General features: G+C 44.3%; 1 protein-coding gene across 4 annotated transcripts in view; it reads right to left on the bottom strand.

The window, feature by feature from the left end:
• LINGO1 (leucine rich repeat and Ig domain containing 1) overlaps positions 1–18,579 on the bottom strand; it is a 497,222-nt gene that overhangs the window by 304,707 nt on the left and 173,936 nt on the right. The window lies entirely within an intron of this gene.

Here is an 18,579-nt window from a genome sequence, read left to right as displayed (position 1 = left end):
CAGAGCCAGTAGAAAGTCATGGGGACAAGAGAAGGAATGCCCTTGGTAAAGCATAACAGGTGGTTGAATTTAGTGTAGTGTGTGTTAAGGTAAGGAATATAGGGGCAGCTAGGTGGCTCAGTGGATAAAGCACCAGCCCTGGATCCAGGAGAATCTGAGTTCAAATCCAGCCTCAGACACTTGACACTTAACTAGCTGTGTGTCCTTGGGCAAGTCACTTAACCCCAATTGCCTCACCAAAAACAAATGAAAAAAAAGGAATATATAATAAGTCTGGAAAGGGAAGTTGGGACCAGATTAAATAGGGATGGAGTTCTTGAGGTGCCTTGGAGTTCTCACATCTTTGGTGCTGGGGCTTCCTCTTCCTCTTTTGGGCCTGCCTTCCTTTCATTGTGGCTCCCTCCATCATTAGCCCAGTCCAGCAGCCTGTGACATGAAGCTATTCCTCATCTTCAGTCATTTGCTCCCAGACAGCCTGTTCAGAAGCAGTGGCAGGAGGATCAGAGTCAGGGCCAGAGAAGGGGGAGAGGATGAATGGTACCTGAATGTCCATGTGACATCGTTTCTTGTTTCTGTTGGCCAAGGACCACAGGGAATACTATGATCTAACCAGAGGCCCCAGGATACCCCTATAGCCAGCTCCTCATCCCAGTCCCCTCAAACCCCAAAAGACTAGATGTCACATGCTCTCATGAGGCTGCAGCTTGCCTTTGGGAAGAGCTGGACTCCAGCTGAGACTGGAGGCAGGGGCTGGCGCAATGAGGAGTCCGCGGAACCAGAAGCCCAGAGATGTGGGCACTTTAGACCCTGGTGCCAGTCTCTTCATGCCCCCATCCCCCACCCCCTCCCAAACTTCTTGAGGGGAGAGGACTCGGCCTTGACATCTTTGTATCTTCAGTACCTTCCACATGACATAGCAGACGCTTATTAAGTGCTGGTTATATTGAACTGAACTTTGGTTTCCTCATCCATAAAATGGGTATAGCACTATCTCTATTGCTGTGAACATCAAAGTTTGACTATCCCAAAGTCCCTTAGCCCCTTCTGACTCTGGTTCCTCTAAGGGTTATTCTTTCTCCCACGGGCCCCAAGGGAAAGTCCATGATTCTCATATCCATAAAGGAGGAGGGGAGGTGGGAAGGGACTGAGTGTGACAGCAGGTGCATTTGGAGGCGCTCCACACAGGCCCTAACCAGAGTCTCCTCTTTAGAAACCACCCCCGGGTGATAAATAATTCGTGGGAGGTGAGACAAGGTAAAGCAAGACCTAGTGTCCCAATTTCCCTGGGAGAACTTCCCACGGAGGGGAGGGCTCTGGGTTCCAGGAAGTATGTGGAGCACCAGGGGGGACCCACCACACAAAGACAGACAGACTTGTGTAGGTGCACATGTGCACCTAGGTGCTGTGCACACACATACCTCCACACACTCATGGGCACTTGTATACACACATGTAACACATACACAGAAACACACATGTACATGTATTTCTCATCGATATGAACAATCCCACACCCATGCACACACGCCCTAGTCTCTTGAATATATACATGGCCAAACAATTCTTAGGATCAAGGTATAGTCACAAAGGAAGGAATAAGCATTTATTAAACACCTGCTATTTGTCAAGCACTCTGCTAAGTGTGTTACAAATATTATCTCACTAAATCTTCACAAATCCTCCCCTGCAAGGTAGGTGCTATTATTACTCCCATTTTACATTCAATAAACTGAAGCAGACAGCAGTTAAGTGACTGGCCCAGGGTAACACAGCTAGTAAGTGTCTGAGGCTGGATTTGAATGCAGGTCTTCCTGACTCCAGGCTCAGGGATCCATGCACTGTGGCACCTGGCTGCCTCTACGCAGTATATAAGTAAGAAGTAGCACTTGAGCATGGCTTTGGATACTTCTGAAATCTCTTTTAGGCAGAGGTGAGGAAGGAGAGCAATCTAGGCATGGAGAGAATACTGGTTTGGCACCAGGAGACCCAAGTTCAAATCCTGGCTGTACCAATTCAAAAGACACTGCAATAGGCATTGGGGAAAAGTAAGACAAAAATTAAACAGTCCTTGCCCTCAGGGAGGTTACATCCCACAAGAAGGGAGCATGTGCACATGAAGCATATGTAAGATACACTGAAAATTAATACAAAGTCATTAGAGGGGATGGGAGGAGACACTAACAGGCAGAAGGGGCTCCAGAGCTGTTCTGTGAAGGAAGTTCTAGGTTCTACAAAACAGAGGTGAAGGGGGAGAACCTGCCAGACCTGGGGAAACAGCTTACAGAGGTGCATAAGTGGGAAGTGGGAATCCTTGGAAGATAAACACTCAATAAGCTCATCTGGCCGGTACCTGGAATGAGGGAACCATTTCCTGGAGGAAATCAATATATCATCAGTCCAGAAAGATGGCTTGGAGAAATTCAGAAAGAGAAAGAGCTTTGAAAGACTTGAGGACGCTGGACAATGCAGTGACCAACTATGACATCAAAGGACCAGTGATGGAGAATGTAACCCACCTTCTGACAGAGGAGATGAACCCCAGGAATGAGACAGGGACCTTACAGAGCTTTACTTGACAATGTCTATTTGTTACAAGAGTTTCTTTTTTTTTTTATTTTGGGTCAATTGGGGCAGGGGTCGGGGGGAGTAGGAGACAGAAAATAAAATGAAAAAAAATTAAATTAAATGGTAAAAATAAAGATATGTTAGAATTATACCATGAAAGGCTTCAATTCCATGGAGGAGTTTGTATTTTATCCTCCAAGGAACAGGGAGCCACAAAAGCTTCATGAGTAGAGGAGTGATGTGATCATATCGGAGCTGGTCCTCAGGCAAATTACGTCCACATTCTAGGCAATTAGGTGACATAGTGGTTAGAACATTGGATCTGGAGTCAGGAAGACCTGAGTTCAAATCTGTCCTCAGAAACAAAATGTGAACCTGGACAAGTAACTTAACCTCTGTTTGCCTCAGTTTTCTCATCTGTAAAGTGGGCATAATGATAGCACCTACCTCCCAGGGTTGTTGTAAAGATCAAATTAGACATTTGTAAACTGCTTTGCAAATCTTAAAGTTCAATGTAAATGCTTGCTATGATTATTAGAACTCTAATATGAGGGAAGGGGGTCTAGATGATTTTTAATGTCTCTTCTCATTCTAAAATGTAGGATCCTCTGACCTTGGCTGGGTGCTCTCTTTACTCCCTAGTTCATTCTTTTCTCCCAAGCTCTCTTTCTTCTCTCCACTTTTACACTCCTTCCCTCCCTTCTCTGCTCCCCAAACCTCTGGTGCTTCCAGGACTCCTGGACAGCATAACTTAGCCTCCAACAGGAGAGAGGGGTCCTAGTCTTCCTAAAGGGCTTAGAGAAGATCTTGAGAAACCATGGTTGAGTTTGACTGGATAAGGTTGTAAGGGGGTGAATTAGAGCCTTAAATGCCAGAATCTGGCATACATACACACAATACACATCCATGCACACACATACATACGTGTGTATTTTTTTCAGTGAGCACCACTGTGTTTAAGCAGAGGAACATCATGATTAATGCTGCACCTGATGAAGATCACTCAACAAGAATGGGAAGGATGAATTGGACTGGGAGAGATTAGAGGCAGGGAGACCAATTAGGAGGTTATTGCAATAGACAAGATGAAAAAAGGAAAAGCCCCACCTGGACCTGATAGGTTTTTACAGGTGAATTCTCTCAATCTGTTCAAGAACAATTAACACTTCTACTGCAATAGTCTGGGTGAAAAGAGAGGAGGACCTGAAGCAGGGTGCTGGCAATGAGACCAAAGTGAGGTGACAATTGAAATCCTGATCGGGGAAGTGTCAGCCAAAGGACAGAGTGAAGAGAGACAAGAGGGGAGGAGGACAGAGCCTTGGGAGCATCATCTTAAGGATGAGGGGCCTGCCTGGGAGAGAGAAGGAGAAGTCAGAGAGGTAGAAGCTGAATTATGAAAGAGCAGTGTCACAGACCTCCCAGGACAAGAAGAAACCAGGGCCTTAGGACACGAGTCCACACCTGCAGAAGAGGCAAGGAGAATGGGGTTGGAGACTTCTTTCTAATGTTAACATCATGCTTCTCCCCCACCCCCACCCCTTGCCCCATTTCCCAGGATCTCCATGGGCAGATGTTGTCTCATGCATCCTCACAGATTTCTTTCTGATTTCTTTCCTAATTGCTAGGATTTCACAGGGGCATCCCACAGAGGCACAAATAATAATGCCATCTTAACCCCCCCCACACACACACAACATACATAGGTGCCATTACTAATTCCCAACTAAGCCTGCCTTCCTCCCTAATGACTTGCTTTATCCAGCTTTTCAAACCAACATGTTACCAAGCCCACAACTAAAACATTTATGTGCTCATCTCTTCAGCCTGGCTTTCAAAGCCCTCCACCGCCTGGCCTTCCCTCCTTTCCCATCATCTCTTTCCCTCTGCTTCTCACAAGAACCCTTTGCTCCGATGGCGATGGTTTTCTTTCCACACACCCCGCCCCCCTCTAACCCAAAGGACTATTGATTTATCTCTGGAAGAGGACCTAGGTCATGCCGAGGATAGAGAGTTGGCCTTGGAGTCAGGCAGCCCTAAATTGAAATCTTCCTTCAGACACTTTAATTAGGAAAGTCACAACTTCTCAGCCCCAGTTTCACCAACTGTAAAATGAAGAGGATGAACATAGCCTCTCCAAACTCGAAATCTATGGTTTTGTAACTGTTCTTCCTACTAGAATACAAGCTCCGTCAGGGCAGAAACTGGTTTTGCCTCCTTTTTGTCTTGAGCACTTAACAGTAACTGACATATAGTAAACGCTTAAAAGATTGATTAGAAATATCAGTCTTGGGACAGCTAGATGGCGCAGTGGATAAAGCACTGGCTCTGGATTCAGGAGGACCTGAGTTCAAATCTGACCTCAGAAACTTAAGACTTACTAGCTGTGTGACCCTGGGCAAGTCGCTTGACCCCCATTGCCCTACAAAAGAAAGAAAGAAAGAAAGAAATATCAGTCTTATTCCCCACGTTACAGACAGAGAAACGGAGGCGTAGGCACATTAAGTGGAAGAGAATCATAAAACCTGAGTTGGAGGGGACCTCGTAGGTCAATGGGTCCAACCCATACGACATCTGAACAAAACCGGTCTATAAAATACTCGACAAATCGTCATCTGGTCTTTGCTTAAAGAACTCCAATGAGGGAGGGGACGCCCACTACCTCCTGAGGCAGCCCCTTACTCTAATCCTTAGGGACTTGGCGGAGGGGGGGGCGGGGGGGTCCTCTCGTATAACACTTAAATCTACCTCTATGCAATCTCCACCCACTGCTTCCAGTTCTACGTCTGGAGCTAAGAACAAGTCCAACCGCGCTCCCCAGTGAAAGCCCACCCCCCCGCCCCCAGCTGCTTGAATGCTTCCCATCTGGTCCCCGCTAAATCTTCTCGGGTCTCTGGCTCTCGCTCTAGTAGTCCCGCCACAACACCCTTCCTTTGCCCCAGTCCTTGTCTTTCTGCCCGCCCTGTGTTGCCTTCCTTGGCCCCCGTCGAGCAGAAGCATCCTGGATCGCTCGAGTCCCGTCTCCCTGCAAAGCTCTTCTCAGTGGCCCGGCCTAGGAGGACCCCTCCTCCGCCAGGCTCCTCTGGCACTTAGTGTCGGTCGGGCTTACTCATTTAGCACTTAGGATAAAATCATAGATTCGCAAAGCTGGAAAGGCACTCAGCGGCAATCAAGTCTACTCTCCCCGCGCAGGAATTCCCTCAATAGTCTCTCCAGCCAGCGTTCGGAAAGCTTGGAAATTCACTACTGCCTGAAACAGCCCTACAACCCCAAGGGATAGTACTAGTAAGTAATCAATCAATAATCATGTATTAAACACTTACTACTGTCCTCTAGGCCCCGTGTTAAGCACTGGGGATAAAAAGAGAAAGCACAAAGAGCCCTGCCCTTAGGGGGCTTACACAAGGGTTACTTATATAGAGCCCCCATTCTGCAACCCTTTGCCCCGGGTTCTTTCTTGGGGTCCAAGCAGAACATGCCTTTTTCTTTCGGTGGGGCAGCGCTTCCCCAACAGTCCTGTCTACTCGAAGACTGCTCCTTTCCAAGCTAAATACTTTTAGTTCTTGATGAAAAATCTAGTCCATTACCCTGGTTTTTCAATTGAAGAAAATGGGAACCAGATAGGAGTGAGAGAGAAAAAGTTAGGACTAAAACAGGTCAATTAATCAATATGCATTTAATCCTTCCTCCCTTTTTCCTTCTTTCTTCCCTTCTTTCCTTCCTCCCTCCCTTCCCTTCCTCTCTTCCTCCCTCTCTTCCTCCCTCCCTTCCTTCCTTCCTTCCTCTTACTGGTTGTCATCATCATACCATCCATCTCATCGAAGTTCTTATTCCTTCTTTGATATTCTTCTTTCCCCCAATATTTAGGGGGGAGAAGACTTCTTTGTTGTTCTTAGCTTTTCATGTGAGCCTCAATCCATTTTGCACTCAGAATCCTGACATTCTTTCTTCAGGATCATGCCATGTTTTGATATTAATTCTGTTAACTGTTTCTTTCTGTTTTCTGTACATTTTTCTAAGAATTGGTTAGTGAGATCCCTATGTATCCACATCAGCCTTTTGGAACAACCCTCTCTTTTTCTCCTCACTCTCTTTATGGCTTCAGAATGTCATTTTTGAGAACTTCCCATCCTCCTGGGTTAACTTGCCCTATATAATGCTGGCCATGGGATCCTTCTTATTCATCCTCAGAAGCCTTTGAAATTAAATGTCTAAAATCCAGAGTGTGATGCAAAATAGGAAGACTAGCAGTAGGCAAAGGTGGAGAAGGAACATGTTCCAAATGTGAGAAGGGGTGTTTATGTGAATGTACCTAAACAAGAGAGGGCAGGGTGGGTTTGGGGAATTAATTGCCTGCCAGCCATGTAACTTGTCAACCATAGTGTACATGAACGGAAGTAGAATTAAACAAAACTCTTCAAAAGATGGGCTGGAGGCAGATGTGAAAGGACTTTGAAAGCCACACCGAAGAGGCTACAATTTGTTCTGTGAACTATAGGGGGGGCCACAGAAGGGGAGTAGCATTGTTGGAGTTATGCTATAGGGAGATGCTGGCAGCTGTCTGAAAGATAGATTGGAACTGGGGAAATCTAAAGGCAAGGCGACCCCTTACGAGAGACTAATAGAATAGTAAAATTACGAAGTGATGGAGGACTGGAGTCAGGTGGTGGTAGAAGACATAGATAAGAGGAGGTGTGCATGCAAGAGATATTTCCAAGCTAAAATCAACAGGACTTTATAACTGATTGCAGGGTAAGGAAGTGGGGGAGGGTGATGGAAGGAGAAGAGTAAAAGGGATACCACAGTTTCAAACCTAGGGGTCTGACAGTGCCATTAATGAAAGCAATCAGGTTGGGAAGAGGGTCAGATATGAGGGAAAGTGGAATTATGAAGTCACTTTGGGGCATGCCGAGACTCAAGAGACAGCAGGTGGGGATCCAACAGACTGTGGGAAATGTGGGACTGGAGCTCAGGGGAGAGGTCAGTATTAGAAAAATAGATTTAGGAGTCATCTATATAGAAGTGATAATTGAAGCCATGGGAGAGGATTCGGTTGCTGAAGTAAATTGAGGAAACAATTGGAAGCTAATTTTGACTCTAAAGAAATGACCTGCATGAAATGTGCCAAGAAGCTAGAACAAAAGGAAGGAATGGAGTGAGCTGACACAGAGAATGATAAAACATCAGAGTAGGAAGGGACTTGAGAGAATATCTAATCAAACCATCTCCTTTGACAACTGGGGAAACTGAGACCCAGAGAGGTTAAGAAACTTTTCCAAACTCACGTAGTGACAGAAATGGGACTAAAATACAGGTCTTCTGACTAGTCCGATGCTCATCTGAACTACAGGTTTATAATATAGCTTTTGGTGGCTCATGAGTTCAATATGAGTGAGTCAGCAGTGGCCTATGAGGTAGGTTATATGAGTCTGTGTTACTAGAGACATAATATTCAATGCTAAGGTAGTGACAGCATTGGTGCACACTGTGCTGATCACAGATAGCATGGCTGGTAAATGGTCTTCAGTTCTTGGTACTCCATTTTAGGAAAGACAGTGATAAGTGGGAGAGTATCCAGAGGATAGCCATCAACATGGTGAGCTTCCTTGAGACCAGACCATATGAAGATCAATTGAAGGTACTGGAGATGCTTAGCCTGGAGAAGAGAAAGCTTTGGGGGAGCATGATAGCTGTCTTTAAGTATTTGAAGGACTGTCATGTGGAAGAGGGATAGATGAGGACGTAACTAGAAAAGTAAGGTGTGGACATTTCTGCCCCCCCCCATCAGGAAAAACTTCCTAATGATGAGCGCTTTCCCCAAGTAGAATGGGTTTCCTCAAGAGGTGGTGGGCTCCTCCTTCCTGGAGTTCCCTAAGCAGAGGCTGGAGAACCACTGGTCATGTACATCGGAGTGAGGATTCTTGTTCAGTTCTGGGTTAGACTAAATAGCCTTGAGCTCCCTTCCAACTAAGATTCTGTGACGCTCCTGACTCCAAGTCCAGCCCTTTTTCAGGGAGGGTTTCCCAGCAATGACTTTTAAGAACAAGGAGAAAAAGCTGAATTGGAGAAAGGCAAACCTTGAACTTCCTTTCCAAAAAGAGAAGCTAGAGTCTGCAAAGCAAAGCCCAGTGATTCTGACATCAGTTCCTGGTGAAAGTCTAGAATTCATTATTAAAGGGATTGTTGGTGAGAAGTTGGAGAAAGAAGTTTTGAACATTAGAAGTTAACATGTTTCTCAAGTACAGAACTCACACTAGACTAACTTCATTTTCTTCTTGACAGAATTACTTGACTGGTAGATTAGGGGATAATAGTAAGGCACAGTATACTTAGACTTCAGCAAGTCAAAGTATTTCTTAAATATCCTTGTAAATAAAGTGGAGAGATAGGGGCTTTGTAATAACACTGATTGAATAAGTAGACTAAAGGAGTAGTGATTAATGAATTGATGTCACTCTTGAGAAGGGTCTCTGGGGTAGTGTCCAAGGGCTTTTTTCCATGACCCAAGCCTGTTCTATATTTTTATCAATGATTATTGAAGGAAAAATGGCATACAGATCAAATTTGTAGATTAGATGAATGTAACCTAATTTCTGGGCAGTGAGGTGGCACAGTAGATAGAGCACTGGGCTTGGAATCAAGACTCTTCTTCATGAGTTCACATCCAGCCTTAGACATTTATTAGTTGTGTGACCCCCAGGCAAGTCACTTCACCCTGTTTGCCTCAGTTTCTCATCTGTAAAATGAATTGAAGAAGGAAATGGCAAACCACTCAATTGTCTTTGCCAAGAAAACCCTAAATAAGGTCACAAAGAGTCAGACATGATTGAAACAAGTCAACAATAACAACAACAAAAGTCTAATTTCCAAATTAGAGGAATAAATAGAATGGTAAAGCCAACACCTAAAAAGATCCCGACAGGTTGGATCTATTTAAATGATGGGAATAAATGGTAAGTCCTGAATTTAGGCTAAAAAATAAGATCTGCATAAATATGGGAATGTGAGAGGCATGGCTAAGCAACAATTTGTGTGAAAATAATCTGAGAACTGTAGTATATTGCAAGCTGAATATGAGTCAACAGTGGGATAGAACACTCTAAACATCTAATTCCAACAGGCTGTACCAAGAATCATAATTTTCAGAATAATGAAGTGACATCCCCCACCATCCTCTTCCTTGGTCATACCACATCTGGAGGAGTTTTAAGTTCTGAGAATTATATTTAAGAATCATGCTTTCAACCTAGCATAAGAGAGGCAATGTGTTCCTGCGGAAAGAACACTGACTCTAGAATCAGAGGCATTAGGTTCAAATTCTAGTTCTGATGTTTACCTGTATGGCTCCAAGCAAGTTGGTTAACCACTCTGAGCCTCAGTTTCCTCATATATAAAATGAGGTTGTTGAACTAGATGAGCTCACTCTGTTGTTCTATGATGCCTCGAAAGGGGTGACCAGAATGAGAGGTGACTCCAGAAAATGCCATGCAAGGCATGAAGGAAGTTGGAAGAAATATTGAAGAAAAGTTAACTTAGGAAAGACATGACAACCGAAGAGCTAACATGGCCCCAGATGGCAGAACTAGGAGAAGCAGGTGAATGCTACAGAGAAGCAGACATCAGCTCCATGATAAATGGAGCTGTCCAAATGCAGGATCCTTTACCTGGAGTAGAAGAGAATGTGTCATCCCTAAAAACCTCACCACTGGAAGTTTGGTGATTACTTATCAGTGATGATGCAGGTGAGGGGGGATCCCTGCTCACCTGGGAGTTGGACCAGGTACCTCTGGGTCACTACTAACTCTGATTCTTCAATTCTAGGGCTCTAAGTCTCTCCAAGTCTCAGTTTCCACCCCTGTGAAATGAGATTAGATGAAATGATATGGACATCTCTCCCATAGATAACATTTCTATGATTTTGTGTGTGAGCTTCACAGCCAGAAATGAGGGGGGACAGCTGGACACGCTGAATGGCGCTGGACAGCAGCACATGGATCCTCAGGCAATTCCAGCCATAAAGGTTGGACACTATTGGCAGCAATAGAGTCCAGATCTGAGGGAGCTATTGGAAAACAATGGAATGGGCTCTTTTACAATGGCCAGAAATGGCCCAAGTATCTTAGTGAGCCTTTATTTCTCCCCAGCTTCAAGGGAAGAAAGCAGAGAGGGGCTGGGAGGACAAGGGGCATCCAAATAGCTCAATCCAAGAGTTTCTGTGTCTATTTTCCCTGTGAAGAGTGACAGGGAGGCGTGATGGCAGGTCTGATTTTTCTAGGGCTACAGAACCAGGAGGCACAAGGACCTGGGGAACCTGATATCACCAAGAGAACTCCACTTGTGATTCAAGACTGTCCAAAGGACTTTTGGACTCAGTAATACACCACTAATACTATACCCTAAAGAGATCAAAGAAAGAGGAAATGGATCCATGTGTACAACAAGATTTATGGGAGCTCTTTTTGTTATAGCAAAGAACTGGAAATCAGGGGGGGTGCCCAAAAACTGGGGAAGAGCTAAACAAGTTATGGCATATGAAGGGGATGGGACCCTATTGTTCTGTAAGAAATGACAAAAGGGACAGTTTCAGAGAAACTTGGAAAGATTTATTTGAAGGGATGCAGAGTGAAGTGAACAGAACCAGGAGAGCAATTTATACAGTAACAACCACATTGTAAAGACAAACAACTTGGAAAGATTCAGGAACTCTGATCAACACCATAATTCACCACGATTCCAGAGAGTCAATGATGAACTATGCTACTCACCTCCTGTTAGAGGGATAGTGTGGAAGGAAGGAAGGAAGGGAGGAAGGGAGGGAGAGAGGGAGGGAGGGAGGGAGGGAGGGGGGAGGGAGAGAGGGAGGTAGAAAGTAAGTCATTCAAGCGTGGTTTTTTAATGCACAAAAGAGAACAGAAGGAAGTTCAGAAGAAAACACAGACAACACAGACCAGTGGGACAACTTTGAAAGTTACAAGTTGGGTTTATTATGTACTTTTCAAAAACAAGCTGTATGTAATAGAGATTTGTATAATCCTCTTTTGCAGTTCTACTTTGCATTTGGAAATGTTCTTTCATTTTCTTTCTTTTGTGCACGTGTGTGTGTGTGTGTGTGTGTGTGTGTGTGTGTGTTGAGCCCAGAATTTTTTTTAAAGGCAAAGGGCTGAGCTGCCTATTGCTGACACCCTCTGACTGATTCTCCTTCTCCCTAGGGCAATGTCTACGGCAGAGGGTCCAAGCCCCTAACACTCCATTTATGCAATAGAGTCAAGGCCACAGGGAAACTATCCCCAGATCACTTACTACTGATGCTGGGTGTGCATATTCTCCATCTTCCCTCACCTATCTCCTTCCTTTCCAATGAAGCCATAACCCTCCCTTCCAACCTCTTTTCAGAATTCATTCCCACCAGGAAGTTTCCTTGGGCTAAATGCGCCCAGTCCCATTTCCTCTGTTCACTACAGCATCTCATTAAATAGTATATTGTTTACCCATGATTCTGTGCTCTCATGGCTGTGTCCTGAGAGCCACAGTCACCACCATCAAATCTGGGGTTTCCCAAAGGGAAGGACCATGTCCCTGCAGTCGGCTTGGTACTAGAACAAGAGAAAAGCAATTCAGGAAAGGTGTAGCCACTGTTCCAGGAAAGGGTGTTAGCGTTTCCATCAGCACTGGGGCTGTGCTCAGCAAATGTATTTAAGTGGAGAGAAGCAATGCATCCCTTGTTGGTGTTTCTTTAGGTCAGTGCCTGTGTTTCTGTGAACACAGATCAATGAACAAAATCCAGGTCTCTGATAGCACCTTCTGAGACCACTTCCTTTCTTGTTTGAAAGGCTCATAGGGCTTAGGAGCCTGGGCATTGCCCAAGGGAATGGCCATGTCTTTTCCATCAGACCACTATTTCCTCCCAGGATCAAAGTATCAGAGAGCTGGGAAGGATACTGGACATCATCTAACCTAACTGCCTCATTTTGCAGATAAGGAAACTAAGGTCCATAGAACTGAAGTGACTTACTGCCCAGGCCCCCTAATTCTAAATCTAGCCTTCTTACCTAATGGCATCTTGTAAAACCTGTGTCTCCACCATAAATCTGGAAAATTCCTTAGGGAAGAGACAGCGTTTCCCTCATTAAACCAAGAGATGCCTGAGGGAAGTCTTCTGACTTTTCTGTAAATAAGTCCAAGGGTTTTCTAGGAGAAGGGACCATATCTTCACCCCTCCCCACCACCACCACTTAAATCAGGGCTTTCTATGTCTTTCCAACAGCAGGACCTTGTCTCCTCCCTTTGTAACAAAGCTCCACACCATTGGGTTGTTACCATGGTTTGGACTAGTGACTTATATAGAGATGCACTGAGATTTCAGACCCTTTTTATTCCTTCCTTGAGTCAAAAGACTCCCGTGACTAACCATGACTATGCAGCTCCTTCTTCATCGCTCCAATGCATCACCCAAGTGAATGGAACAACAGCAGAAAGGTATCTTCAATGGTCCTGGGCTTACTCACCCTTTGATCTTCTTTCCACCCTCTGTCTTCTCTCCACTTCTCACCCACCCCTTGGCTTCCTTCCTCCCAAGAAGAGGTGAAGCCAACTCAGCAGACAGAATCACACCCTGACACTGAACTAAAATTAAAATAATTCTTCCAGGGGAGAAGCTACCCATCAGATCCGCTACAGAGCTGATGTCAAAAGTGACAAAGAGGGAAATTGAGAAGAAAAAAGTCAACACCAAAATCAAGAGAGACTCCGTTAACGAAAGCTCCTATTCTTGCTTTGCTCTGGCACTTCTTGGTGATATCTCATTTAATCATTTGCTGGGCAAAGTTACTGCATAAATATTTATTTTCTCCAGGAAAGTGCTAATAATATCCCAGAGGGATGTGCACCTGGATCAGACTGAACCAAGTGGCTTTTGGGGAAAAGGTAGAATGAAGCTGGTGGAGCTAACTAATGAGTGAAAATCAGCCCAACCTTGGGTTCTCCTGCTCAGGGGAGGGACCCAAACCAAGATTTTTCCATGGTCATTCCCTGATGCTTGGCAAAGGTGGTGAAAAACACAGAGCCTCAGAGCTTCCAAAGCTCTCTCTTGGAACCTCTTCTCTTCTCCTTGATGATATTTCACTTGGGGACCTCATCAGCTCTCATGGATTTCACTATCATCTCTAACCAGATGATTCTTAAATTGACTTGTCTATCCCTAACCTCTCTTCTGACTTCCAATCTCACATGCCCAACTATCTATTGGATATTTTGTAACATATCAACATATCTTATCCTCCCCCCCCCCTCCATCCTCCTCCATTCCCAAGTTCCCCACTGCTGTAGAGGGCACCACCATCCCCCCAATCACCCCAGGTGTCATCTTTGACTCCTCCCTATCTCACTCCCCATATCCAATCAGTTGCCCAAGCTTATCATTTCTATCTTTGTAACATGTCTCCCCTTTTCTCCCTGACACTGATCTCATTACTTCATGCCTACACTATTGTAAGATCCTATGGGTTGATCTCCCTGCCTCAAGTCTCTCACTTGGTTCTAATTCTTGATTCCAATCTAATCCTTCTTTCATCTATCAAATGAATTTTTCTAAAATATAAATTTGACCATGTCAGCTCCTTAATCAATTAACTCCATTGGCTGCCTATTGCCTCCAAATTCAAATGCACAACGCTCTGTTTGGCTCTGAACTCCCTCCATAATGGAACCTCTCCCTATTTCCCCAATCTTCTCACACCTCATACCTCCCGCAACTCCAGGTATTTTTCAAAGCAGTGACTCCGGCCTCCTAGCCATTCCTCATGCAAGACATTTCATCTCCTGATTCTGGGCATTTTCTCTGGCTGTCCACCATACCTGGAACACGCTCCTTCCTCACCTCTGCCTCCTGGGTTCCCTAGCTTCCTGCCTAACTCAAATAAAGTATTACCTTCTGCAAGAAACCTTTCCTGGTCCCCATTAATGCTAGTTCCTTCCCTCTATTAATCATTATATATATACACATATATACATTTATAAATACACACATACATATATGCATATTGTTGGTGAGTTGTTTTTGAGTCAGGTCCAACTCTTTGTGACCCCCACTTGGGGTTTTCTTGGCCAAGATGCTAGAGTGGCTTGCCATTTCCTCTTCCAGCTCTTTTTTTACAGTTGAGGAAACTGAGACAAATAGGATTAGATGAATTCCCCAGAGTCACATAGCTAGTAAGTGACTGAGGCTGGATTTGAATTCAGGAAGATGAGTCTTCCTGACTCCAGACCTGGCGCTCTATCTGCCGTGCTACCTAGGCGCTCATCTATATATGTATGTACATATACAGATATGTGTGTTCATATACATGTGCATATACATATACATGCATATACGTATATATGTGTATACATATGTATACTTATCTGTATGTATATTGTTTATGCATAGCTGTCTGCATGTTGTTGTCTCTCCCATTAGACTGTGAGATCCTTGAGGGCAGGGACTGTCTTTTGCCTTTCTTTGCAGCACCAGTGATTGGCAGAATCCCTGGCACAAGGTAGTCACTTAATAAATGCTAGCTGACTAACCCCCTGTGAGTATCCAACATAGCTTAGAGGTGGTCATGTGGAAAGACACACACAGGATGTGTATGGTCAAAGTCACTGGCTCTCTGGGATCTACCTGAGCTGGTCAGGCATACAGGAGGAAAAGCTCTTGTCCTGGCCATGAATTGTGTCACAGAAGAAGTGTTGGCCCTGGGGTGAGGAAGACCTTGATTTAAATCCTCCCTCAAATACTCACTAGTTCTGTGACCCTGGACAAGTCCTTTATTCTTTCTGAGTTTCAGGTTCCTCATCTATAAAATGGGACTAATGATGTCTGTAATAGCTGTCTTATAGGATTGTTGAGAGGTTCAGATGAGATAATAGACTTAAAATGTCACATAAATGTCAGTTTTTATTATCGATCCTGACCACAGATTGAGTCCTAACCTTAGACATCTGTATACATCTGGAGGCTCTATTCATATCTGCAAATTGACTGCTCAAGCCCTGGGCACAACCCAAGTTCCAAATGCTGCCAAATTCATTTTCTTTTTAAGTTCACAAACATTGATTAAATCCCTACTTATGGTTGGGGCACCATAGTTTAGGAGGGAGACTAAGGTTGGAGAATAGCCAGAGGAAGAAAATCAGGATGTTGAAGGGCCTTGAGTTTATATCTCATGGGGACAGATTGAAGTAACTGAGGATGGGATGTTTACCTGGAAGGAGAGAACGGGTGCAGGGGTGGGGGCAGCCTAACTGCCATTGAGGGGAGAGACTGGAGACAAGGAGGCCAATCAAAAAGTTGTTGCAGTGGTTCAAATGAGAGGTGATGAAGAACTGGATGATGGTGGTGGAAGTGAGTGGGGAGAAAGGGATGGAACTGAAGGGATGGAGGCTGAAGAAGTAGAACTAAAAAGAGTGGTAAGTGATTAAATGTGTGGGGTCAGAGATAGTGAGAAGGCTAAGATTTGGTCTATGATTCTCTAGCTCCACAGGAAGCATCTGCCTAGACTCTGGAGGGGATTTTTAAAAAATAGATAAAACATAAACCCTGTTTCATGAAACATTACCTAATAGGACCGTGGGCACCATGGATTAACTACCTTGCCTTGGCTATGAATGACTCCTCGATCTGAGCCAGGGACCTCACAGACACACTCTTTGGGGCTATTGGAGGAGAGGCTGTGTCTGGATCAGTGCAGCCATCACCATACCTGGATGTACATCCTTGATAGGAAGCAGGGTCATCTCCAAAGATGAAGAAGGGAAGAAAGAGTTACCCAATAGACAGGATCTGTGCTTTTGTGAAAGGGGAGATATAAGGGAAAAAAGGAGAGATATAGGAATATACCATCCCCTCTATCCCACCAACCAGGTCACAAGGAGGAATTACATTCTAGGGAGCTGATTCCTTAGGAGTTGAGAGGTTATGTGACATGCTCAGGGTTATCCAGCCTGATGGGGTCAGAAGCAGAACTGACCTGAGGTCTTCTTGACCAAGTTCTTTCTATCTGCTGTGCCATGATACCCAACCCTTCCCTCATGATGTCCTCATTTTCATTTACCACTCTTACTCTTTCCCATAGAAGATAGATAGATAGATAAATAGATGATAGAGAAAATGGACTAGACTTATGATCTCATTGGTAAAAATAACTCCCAAGTGAAGTAACTCCTGCTACCAATTCAACGCATATATATATATATATATATACATATAATTGCATACATATGTATACACATATACACATGCATATATTATGCATATGTAAATATAATATATAACACACATGTGTATATGCATATAAATATAGCTATAGGGAGTGTGTATATAGAAAATATATTGTGTATATAAATGTATGTATGTGTACACACATACATGCATACATATATGTATATATGTGTGTGTGGAGAGAGAGAGAGAGAGAGAGAGAGAGAGAGAGAGAGAGAGAGAGAGAGAGGTGGCATGTTATAGTGGATGGGGAGGACAGCTCTCAAAGGAAGGAAGACCCAAGTTCAAGTTGCACCTCTGACTGGCTGTGTTACCTTGGGCATCACTTCACCTTTCTATTTAAGGCAACTTTCTAAGACTCTAAGTTTCAGAGAAGCTGACTACATGCATTGGGAGAGTTTTCTCACCTTGGAGTTCTTTTTACCAATGAAATCACAGGTTCAATACCTATCCTTATGTATCTTTTGGATGTGTTTGTGTAAAAAGAAGAGTAAGAAAGACGAAGACAGACAGAGAGACAGGGAGCTGAATTGTACAAGAAGAGATTCTTAAGGATTGAATTCCAGCAAAATGGGAATATCCTTCTTGGCCAAAGAAAACCAAGACAACCTCCTCTACACACACACACACACACACACACACACACACACACATCAAACCTATTCTTTTTTTTTTTTTCGGTAAGGCAATTGGGGTTAAGTGACTTGCCCAGGGTCACACAGCTAAGTGTTAAGTGTCTGAAGCCGGATTTGAACTCAGATACTCCTGAATCCAGGGCTGGTGCTTTATCCACTGCGCCACCTAGCTGCCCCCCAAACCTATTCTTTAGGCAACTCAATTCATTAAATGAAGTGAGAGGTTGTATCTTTGGCTAGTTCCTAAGAGCCAGGCCCAGCCAGACCATCAGTGATGAACCAGACCTCAGAGAGGTCAAGGGTCCCAGGATTCAGACCACTGCAGTCCCTGCTGACATCACAGTGAACATATAACATGTTCTCTCTCCAAACTCTCTTTGTGAGTTGTTTTTTCAGGACAATTCTGCCATTGACATGAAGCCATAGCCTCTACCTCACCCCATGTGCCATTTTATATACACACCCACCATGGCAGCCAGGGATGAGCAGAGTCCCATGCTACATTCCAAACAAGACCATCACTGATGTCCAGGACAACCAACACCATGGGATCTCCAGACCATGAGAAACAGTCAAGAGGTATCTGACCTGGCTCCTCAATAACCCTGGGTCCCCTCTTCCTATACCCAATGACAAAACCACAAAAGGAGGGAAAAGAGATGTGTGAAGAGAGAAAAAGGAAAAAAGGACAGCAAAATGGGGATGGGAGTAGAGTAGAGGCCAGATATGACTGAGAAAAAGAGTAAAGGAAGAAGAGGAGATTAGAAAAGAGAGAAGAATTGGAGAAAGGAGAAGGGCAAAATAAAGGAGAGAAAAGAGTAGAAAAGGGAAGAAAGAAGAGTGTAGGAAAACAAGGAGAGGAGATAAAAAGGGAGGGACTGTCCTTAATATATCTCCTTTCCCTGCCCCCCTCCCCAAGTGCCCATTACTCTGAACTCTGCCCTGGAAACACCTGGTTAATACCCAAACAAAGATGGCTGGATGCATAGAGACCACTGGGGATTATGGGAAAACAGCTCTACTCATTCATTGCAAACTTGCAGATTTTTTTTGGAGAGGCAGCAATCTGGCAGTCGGCAGTAAATGTTACAAAAATAATCATACCCCCTTGACCCATTCCATTGT

Source organism: Dromiciops gliroides, chromosome 2 (assembly GCF_019393635.1).
Source record: "Dromiciops gliroides isolate mDroGli1 chromosome 2, mDroGli1.pri, whole genome shotgun sequence".
Taxonomy (NCBI): domain Eukaryota; kingdom Metazoa; phylum Chordata; class Mammalia; order Microbiotheria; family Microbiotheriidae; genus Dromiciops; species Dromiciops gliroides.
The sequence above is the reverse complement of the archived record's forward strand: the minus strand, read 5'-3'. Positions and strand labels throughout refer to the sequence as shown.